We start from the raw sequence: 9,985 nt of genomic DNA on the forward strand, positions 1-9,985 counted from the left end.
GAAATGTAGAAAAGGCTGTGTGGTGGCAGAGATGTGGTACAAAGGAATTATTCTAAGATGATTTACTTCCTCAAAATCTATGAGAAACATATTTTGGAATTCTTACTAGAAGACTTGAGGTTCTTAGATTTGAAGCTCTATGACTTCAGGAAATTGATACTCAACCAGGAATTTAAAGATTGCTCTCTTTATTAGGTAAGAGCATAATTTCAGAATTTATTAATGCTTTTGGAACACGAATCTCTTTTTAAAAATCTAAAATGTGAAATCTTTTCTTCCTATTTGAAATCATTTATACTGTAGGGGTATACTTTGTAAATGAAATTGCTAATATTCATAGATCCAGTCTAAAAAGATCAATAAAAAGTACTGCCAAATGTCTTACATTTGAAAGGGTTGACAGTGTAGAATGAAATTCTTTTATTATAAGGAAGAAAAATGTCATCCTTACCATGCATAACTCAACAGAAAAAAAAATTTTTTTTAAAAGCTATACAGAAGAAAGTAACTGTGAATGACATGATGCAGAAGGATATGATGTGATAGGATAACTTACAGTTCTGGAAGTCGGAAGTCCAAAATGGGTCTCACTGGGTATAAATCAATGGGCTTGTGTATTGTGTTCCTTCTGGAAGCTCTAAGAATGTGTCACCTTTCCTTTTCCAGCTTCTAGAGCAGGGTTTCTTAACCCATTTTGTTCCATGGACCCCTTTGCCATTCAGGTAAAATGAATCCTACTGTAATTGATTTATTGCATACATTCATAAGGGAAGGAAATGCTAGATTTCAGTTAGAGGTCAGAGAAAATAAAGATAATAAGTGGTTTTTTCCCAATTCAAGCTCACCAACCCTCTGAAATCTGTCCATGGACCCCTTGGGGTTCATGGACCCCTGGTTAAGAACCCCTGTGAGGCTGCCCACATTCCTTGGCTCACAGCCTTCTTCCAGCAATCACATCACTCTGACATCATATATCCTTTTCTGACTTCCTATTATGAGGACACTTGTGAATATACTGACCTCACCTGACAATCCAGGATAATCTCCCCATCTCAGAATCTGTAACCTAATCACATCTGCAGGATCCCTTTTGCCATATAGGGTAAACGTATCCACAGATTTTAGGGATTAGGACATGGACATCATGGAAGTTATTCTGTCTAGTACAGGGGGAAATGACTATTTTATTTAGGGTCAATATGATGGGCTCTCTGAGAAGGTAACATTAGATTTAAGCAAAGACTTGAAAAAGGTGAGGGAGCAAGGCAAGAAGACATCTGGGGAAAGAGCTTTCCAGTTGTAGAAAACAGCCTCTGAGCAGTACAAGGCTCTGAGGCAAGAGCAGAGCTGGCATATTTGAAGAACAGTGAGGAAGCCAGTGTGATGGGAAGGGTAGAAGGGAGCACAGAGAGATAGCATGGGTGGGAGGAGAGTAGACCGTGTACGGCCTGAAGGTCACAGCAAGGGATTTGCCCTTTTATCTTGAGTAGATCAGGGAGCCTTTGGAGGTTTCCAAGCAAAGGAGTGACATCATCTGATTTGTCTTTTAAAGACCCAGTCTAGTGAATCTGTTGCAGATAGATTTTTGGGTGGGAAAGGATCTCATAATGGAGGGAGAAGGGAGTTTGGGTAGAAAGCTCTATGGTAATCCTGGTGGAAGGTGGTGAAACAGCGTCTGGGCATGAGGAATGACTTGGGTTTCTTCGGCTGACACAAATAGGACAGAGTGAGATTAGTCTTGATGGACTCCAAGCTAATCATGGAGGCGAGGCCTAAATGGTGAGGGTAGCAAAAGAAAAGGATGAGGGTGGAGCTCTCTTCCCTCCTTCAGATGGAGCCAGGGAGATGGGGCTGAGAAGCCGTCTTATCCTGAGATTGCAGAGTCTGGTCCTGAAAGGTAAAATTTCCTGCCCATCTAGACCAAGGAACAGTCAATTGCTCCCCCAATACACATATAATACAAAGCCCAGTCATGAGCAAAAGCCTTCACCATCTGTCCCAACCTCCATCATTTTTCTCTTTTCTCTTCTTCCCTGATTCCCATCTTTTGGCTCTACACGCCATATAAGATGTTTGACTGAGTCCATTGATGGGGTGTGTAAGAAGGATCTATTTATTCAATTTATTTTTTTTTAAAGCTTTATTTTTATTTCTCTCTCCTTCCCTTCCTCCCCCCCCCCCCCCCCCCATTGTCTGCTATCTGTGTCCATTTGCTGTTGTGTTCTTCTGCATCTGCTTTTATTTTCAGGCAGTACTGGGAGACTGTTTCTTTTTGTTGCGTCATCTTGCTGTGTCAGCTCTCCATGTGTGCAGCACCACTCCTGGGCGGGCTGCGCTTTTTTCATGCAGGGTGGCTCTCCTTGTGGGACACACTCCTTGCACGTGGGGCACCCCTACGTGGGGGCACCCCTGCATGGCACGGCACTCCTTACGTGCAGCAGCACTGCACATGGGCCACCTTACCACACGAGTCAGCAGGTCCTGGGTATCGAACCCTGGACCCTCCATATGGGAGGTGGATGCTCTATCAGTTGAGCAACGTCTGCTTCCCTATTTATTCAATTTAAATCAACTTCAAATCAGCTCTAAGCTCTTACTCGACAGAGCTGGTGGGAAATCCAGAAAGGATTCTCCAAATGGGGGCATCTTTTCCCCAGTACGCACAACTGATCCAAGAATTCAACACCAGGAAAAAGAGTCTTTACAGGCCTTTCAACATTGATAGACAAAACAATATTTGCCTCCTTTTAAATCCAGGCAACTGAGTTCCCAGGTACTACAGAGCACCTAGGAGGCTTTAGATTGAAAGTACTTACTTCAGGTCTAGCTAGGTAGGGTGTGCTATGTAGATGCTCCAAATTCAGTGGGAGAGGGACTATGAACAGATAAACCTTAAATTTATGTGACTGGTCCAGACTCAAGAATTATTAACAAAGCCCCCACCCTCCAAAAATATGGCCATAGTTTGGCTTTGGATTGGAAATTTTGTTTCTCTAAGGAGACAGAGTTCTTGGTCCTCAGGAACCCACATACCTGCTCCCAGAAATGGCAAATACTATGTCACTAGAGAGAACCCACCCTCAGTGCAGACACACAGTGCCCAAAAGACAGAGCTCAAGGGGAAATGGCAATTACAAAGTTTCCAATATGAGGAGAAGGAAGAAATGCAGCTTAAATAAGAACCACCATTATTGCCAAATTCTAAACTGTGAAGGAGATGGCAGCAATCCCCCAAATGCCACTCACTAAAAGTCGAGACATTGAGCAGAAATGGGTTTTCCTTAGAAATCATGTGGTAAATAATAAAGTGCCAAAATTAACTTAAGAGCTTTCTCCCAATTGAGTTTAAGTTCACAGGTCATGATTTCAAGCAACCAACATCAACTGACACATTGATGAGGTTAAAACCAAGATTTTCTTCTACCCTCCTTTCTTCAGACCCCTCCAAGTTTCTACAGTGGTCTTTAGTAGCACTAAGTACTCTGTTCTAAGTACATAATTTTGTTGAGAGGACTGCTTTAGGAGTTTGGGTGTTATCTTGTTTCCTTAAAAATAATGGGCATGAAGCCAGTACTCTGATAATCTTCTATGTCCTATTAATTCTTTGGACTCTTTAGAAAGTGAGGCACATCAGATATTTGACATTGAACTAATACAGCTTGTGAGGTCCTGCAGGAACCAAACCCTTTCCTGAAAAAACAGCCCAGGCTATACATGCTCAAAGAAACTCACCTCTACCAAGGAGATACCACATGCTGAGACTAATAATAAACTGAATTGCAAATTGGAAAGAATGGTTTTTGGGCTTTAATTTTAAAATAAAAATGTTGAACTTTGGACTTGTAGCTTATAAGGATAATGTCATTTAGGTAGAGAATTTAATTCCTCCATATATTTAATTTTTTAATATATATTTTTTATTAGAGGAGTTGTGAACTTAAAAACAATCATGCGTAATGTGTAGAATTCCCACACAAAACCCCTCCACTAACATCTTACATTGTTGTGGAACATTTGTTTCAGATTATATGAGAACATCATCAGACTTTCACCACTAAGTATGGTCCGTAGCATATATTTGGTATATTTTTTCCATACCCCTACTATTACTAAAATAGTAACTTCTTTGACATTGATATAAGAATATTACAATATTTCGTTTAATTATAGTTCATAAATTACATTATCTGTATTTTCCCCATGATATCCATATTTTTACCACCTTGTAATAGTGCTATACATTTGTTTTAGTTCATAGAAGAACATTCTTACATTTGTACTATAAATCACAATCCTCGTCCACCTCTGGGTCCACTATATTATTCAGTCCCTGGATTATTGTCTAGCATTCTTTAAATTGACATTTATATCCCTAGACTACCCCTTTCAGCCACAATTCCATTTATAAACTAGCCTTGTTAGTTCTACTTAATATAATGTGTTACCATCAACTCTATTTCCATACTTTTACAGTAAAGCTAATTAAAAAATTTACATACATTAAGCACCAGTATATCTTCTCAGCCCTCATCATATCTCCTAGTAATCTATAGTTTAGGTTTTAACTCCCTGTCTTTATTCTTCATATTTAGTTCATATTTGTGGGACCATATGATATTTGTCCTTTTGTGTCTGGTTTATTTCACTCAGCATAATGTCTTGAAGGTTCATCCATGTTATTATATGTGTCCCAATTTCCTTTCTTCTTACAGCAGCATAGTATTCCATCATGTGAATATACCACATTTTGTTTATCCTGTCATTAGTTTATGGACACTTGGGTTGTTTCCATCTTTTAGCAATTGTGAATAATGCTGCTATGAATGTTGGTATGCAAATGTCTGTTCACATCATTGTTTTCGGTTCTTCTGGTTATATTCCTAGTAGAGGAATTGCTCCATCATACAACAGTTCTATGTTTAGCTTTGAGGAACTGCAAACTGTCTTCCACGAGGACTGCACCATTTTACATTCCCAAAAACAGTGAAGGAGTGTTCCTATGTCTCCATATCCACATCGGCACTTGTAGTTTTCGGTTTTTAATTTTTTTTTTTATGAATGGACATTCTATGAGGTATGAGATAATCTCATTGTACTTTTGATTTGCATATCCTTAATAGCTAGTGATAATGAAAATTTTTTCATATGCTTTTTTTGCCATTTGTATTTCTTCTTTGGAAAAACGTCCATTTAAATCTTTTGCCCATTTTTCAATTGGATCACTTGCTTTTTTATTGACGAGTTATATGATCTTTCTTTTATAGCATGGAAATCAAACCCTTATCAGTTATGTGGTTTCCAAATATTTTCTCCAATTGAGTAGGCTACCTTTTCAAATTCTTGACAAAATCCTTTGAATCACAAAAGTGTTTAAGTTTGAGGAGGTCCCACTTTTTCTTTTGTACTTATGATTTTTGGTATAAGTTTTAAGAATCCACCACCTATCACCAGGTCGTTAAGATGTTTCCCTACATTTTCTTCTAAGAGTTTTATGATTCTAGCTTTTATATTTAGGTCCTTATTCAATTTGGGGTTAATTTTTTAATAAGGTGTGAGATAGGGGCCCTCTGTCTTTCTTTTCGCTATGGATATTTAGTTCTCCCAGCACCATTTGTTGAATGGACTATTCTGCCTCAGCTGGGTGGACTTGACAGCCTTGTTAAAAGTCACTGTACCATACATATGAGGGTCTGTTTCTGAACCATCAATTTGCTTCTGTTGGTCTATATGTCTTTCTTTATGTCTATACCATGCTGTTTTTACCACTGTAGCAAGGTACTATGATTTAAAGTCTGGAAGTGAGAGTCCTCCTACTTCAGTTTTCCTTTTTAAGATGTTTCTGGCTATTTTGGGCCCCTTACCCTTCCAAATAAATTTGATAATTGGGTTTTCCTTTTTAAAAAAAAGTTATTGGAATTTTTCTCAGGATTGCATTAATCTGTATACCAGTTTGGGTAGAATTGACACCTTAATAATATTTAGTCTTCCCATCCATGAGTATGAAATGTTTTTCCATTTATTTAGGTCTTCTTTGATTTCTTTCAGCAACGCATTGCAGTTTTTTAAAAATATAATTGCTTTACATCCATCATTAAGTTTATTCCTAAATATTTGGATTCTTTCTGTCATTATTGTAAATGGTATTTTTTCTTGACTTCTTCCTCAGATAACTCATTACTAGCATATAGAAACTTACTAGGTTTTGCATATTAATCTTGCATCCTGCCACTCTGCTGAATTCATTAATCAGCTCTAGGAACTTTATAGTAGATTTTTGGGGACTTTCTAGGTATGGGATCAATATCATCTGTGAATAGTGAAAGTTTTACTTCTTCCTTTTCAATTTGGGTGCCTTTTATTTCTCTTTCTTGCCTGATTGCTCTAGCTAGTATCTCTAGCACTATATTGACCCAGAGTGGTAACAGTGGGTATCCTTGTCTTGTTCCCAGTCTCAACAGGAAAGTCTTTCACCATTAAGTACAATGTTAGTTGTGTGTTTTTTCATATATGCCCTTTATCATGTTGAGAAAGTATCTTTCAATTCCTATCTTTCAGAGTATTTTTTCAAGAAAGGATGCTGATAAAAGGATTTGTCAAATGCCTTTTCTGCATCAATTGAGATGATCATGTGATTTTTTTCATTTGATATATTGATGTGGTGCATTACACAGATTGATTTTCTTGTTTTGAACCACTTTTTCTTGCCTGGTATAAAACCAACCTGATCATGAAGAATAATTATTTTAATCTGTTGTTGGGCTTGATTAGTGGGTATTTTTTTTTGAGGATTTTTGCATCCATATTCACTGGGGAAATGGGTCTGTAATTTTCTTTTTTTTTTTCATGCTATCTTTATCTGGCTTTGGTATTAGGGTGGTATTGGCTTCATAGAATGAATCTGGTAGCATTCCTTCTTATTCAATATTTTGGAATACTTTGGGTAAGATTGGTATTAAAACTTTGAATGCATGGTAGAATTAACCTGTGAAGCCATCTGGTCCTGGACTTTTTTATTTTGAGGCATTGTTTGATGACTGTTTGAATCTCTTTGCTAGTAATTGGTTTGTTGAGGTCTTCTATTTCTTCTACAGTTAGGGTAGGTTGTTTGTATGTTCCTAGGAATTTTTTCATTTCACCTACATTATCTAGTTTTTGGTGTTGTTCATAGTGTTCTTTTATGATGTCTTTTATTTCTGTGGGGTCAGCAGTAAATAAAATTAGAAATGAAATTTTCTAATTTTATTTATTTGCATCTTCTCCCTTTTTCTCTTTGTCAGTTCAGCTAATTGTTGTCAATGTTAATCTTCTGGAAGAACCAACTCTTGGTTTTGTTAATTCTCTCTATTGTTTTTTCTGTTCTCAATTTAATTTATTTCTGCTTTGATCTTTGTTATTTCATTCCTTCTGTTTGCTTTGAGAATAGTTTGCTGTTCTTTTTCTAGTTACTCCAGCTGTGTAGTTAGGTCATTAATTTTAGCTCTTTCTTCTTTTTTAATGTAAGCATTGAGGGCTATAAATTTCCCTCTCAGCACTGCCTTCACTGCATAAGTACCTCTTCTCAGCTCTCATCATATTCAGCCTAATTTTCATTCATCTCAAAATAATTATTGATTTCTCTTGCAATTTCTTCTTTGACCCACTGATTATTTAAGAGTGTGTTGTTTAATCTCCATGTATTTGTGAATTTTCCCTTTTTCTGCCTGGTGTTGATTGTGAGTTCTATTACATTATGATCAAAGAAAGTGTTAGGTATAATTTTCATCTTGTTCAATTTATTGAGATCTACTTTGTGATGCAATATATGGTCTGCTTGCAGAAAGATCCATGAGCAATTGAGAAGAATATATATCCTGCTGCTTTGGGGTACATTGTTCTGTATATGTCTAGTAGGTTTAGTTTATTTATCATATTATTCAAGCTCTCTGTTTCTTTATTGACCCTCTGCCCAGATATTCTATCCAATGATGAGAGTGGTATAGAAGAGAGACATCTATTTCTCCCTTCAGTTTTACTGGTATTTGCTTCATGTAATTTGGGGCCTCCTGGTTAGGTGCATATGCATTTATGATTGTTATTGCCTCTTGATGAATTGCCTTCTTATAAATGTATAATGACCTTCCTTGTTTCTAATAACAGCTTTACTTTTAAAGGCTACTTCATCTGATATAAGTATAGCTATTCCCCAACTTTTTTATTTTTTTATTTTATTTATTTTTTTGTTACTGCATGCATGGAATATCTTTTTCCAGCCTTTTACTTTAAATTTATTTGTATCCTTGGGTCTAAGGTGAGTTTCTTGTAGTTTCATATAGATGGCTCATACTTTCTTATCTATTCTGCCAGTCTGTATCTTTTGATTAGGGAGTTTAACCCATTAATATTCAATGTTATTACTGTAAAGACAGTTCTTATTTCACCCATTTTAGCCTTTGTGTTTTATCTGTAGTATCTTATTTTCATCACTCTTTTTACACTTTTAATTACTTTTACTGATATAATCATTTCTAGACTTACTTCGAAGATTCTCTCTCCTGTCCTTTCTTTTCAAGCTGTAACATTTCATTTGGTATTTCCTACAAAGCTGGTCTCTTTTTTACAAACTCTCTCAGTTTCTGTTTATCTGTGAATATTCTAAACTTGCCTTCATTTTTGAAAGACAATCTTGCCAGATATAAGATTTTGGCTGGCACTTTTTCTCTTCAGTGTCTTAAATATATGACACTGCTGCCTTCTTGCCTCCATGGTTTCTGATGAGAAATCAGCACTTAATCTTATTGGGCACCCCATGTATATGATGCATCACTTTTCTCTTGCTGGTCTTGGGATAATCTTTTATTTATTTATTTATTTTTAATGTTACATTCAAAAAATATGAGGTCCCCATATACCCCCCACCCCCCTTACCCCACTCCTCCCCCTATAACAACAACCTTCTCCATCATCATGAGACATTCATTGCATTTGGTGAATACATCCCTGAGCACCGCTGTACCTCATGGTCAATGGTCCACATCATAGCCCACACTCTCCCACAGTCCACCCAGTGGGTCATGGGAGGACATACAATGTCCAGTAACTGTCCCCGCAGCACCACCCAGGACAACTCCAAGTCCCGAAAACACCCCCACATCACATCTCTTCCTCCCACTCCCTACCCCCAGCAGCCACCATGGCCACTTTATCCACACCAATGCCACATTTTCTTTGATTACTAATCACAGTAGTTCATGAATAGAATATCAGTAAGACCACTCTAACCCATACTCTATTCCTCCATCCTGTGGACCTTAGAATGGTTGTGTCCACTCCACATCTACATCAAGAGGGATTATCTTTTTATTTTGGCATTTGACATTGTTACTAGTATGTTTCAGAGTAGGTCTTTTTGGATTTATTCAAATGGGAGTACATTGTGCATCTTGATCATGGATATCTATGTCCTTCAATGGAGTTGGGAAATATTCTACAATTATTTCCTCAAATATTCCTTCTTCCCTTTTCCCTTCTCTTCTTCTTCTGGGACACTCATGACATATATTTTCACATCTCTTGCCATAATTTTGTTCCATGAGACCCTGTTCAATTTTTCTCATTCTTTACTGTTCTTCTGAATGTACACTTTCAGAGCTCATGTCTCCAAACTCACAAAAATGTGGAACACTTCACGACTTTGCATGCCATCCTTGTTCAAGCACCATACTAATCTTCTCTGTATGTTCCAATTGTAGTATATGTGCTGCTGAAGCAAGCACTGTAGAATTTAATTTTAATGCAGGTTGTGCTTATGGATATTATAATTTTTTGCCAAGACTTTGATCATTGGAAGAATCTTATGTTTAATTTGAAATAACTCCAAATTGTTGGAATTTTATTAGTGGAATTTCTACATATTTCATTATCAAAGTATATTTATCATATCATTTGATCTCTGAAAGACTATATTGAATTACCCTGGATGTTATTTGGCTAGGAAATAGAAAAGGAA

The 9,985-nt window shown here is 37.0% G+C and overlaps 1 non-coding gene across 1 annotated transcript; it reads right to left on the reverse strand.

Moving 5' to 3' along the window:
- Nucleotides 1–9,646: 9,646 nt before the first annotated feature.
- LOC111761837 (U6 spliceosomal RNA) lies at nt 9,647–9,752 on the reverse strand. The gene has a single exon (XR_002795082.1). It is a non-coding gene; the product is annotated as a U6 spliceosomal RNA (small nuclear RNA).
- Between the last annotated feature and the right edge of the window lie 233 nt (nt 9,753–9,985).

The sequence above is a fragment of the Dasypus novemcinctus genome, chromosome 7 (genome assembly GCF_030445035.2).
Source record: "Dasypus novemcinctus isolate mDasNov1 chromosome 7, mDasNov1.1.hap2, whole genome shotgun sequence".
In the NCBI taxonomy this organism is placed as follows: domain Eukaryota; kingdom Metazoa; phylum Chordata; class Mammalia; order Cingulata; family Dasypodidae; genus Dasypus; species Dasypus novemcinctus.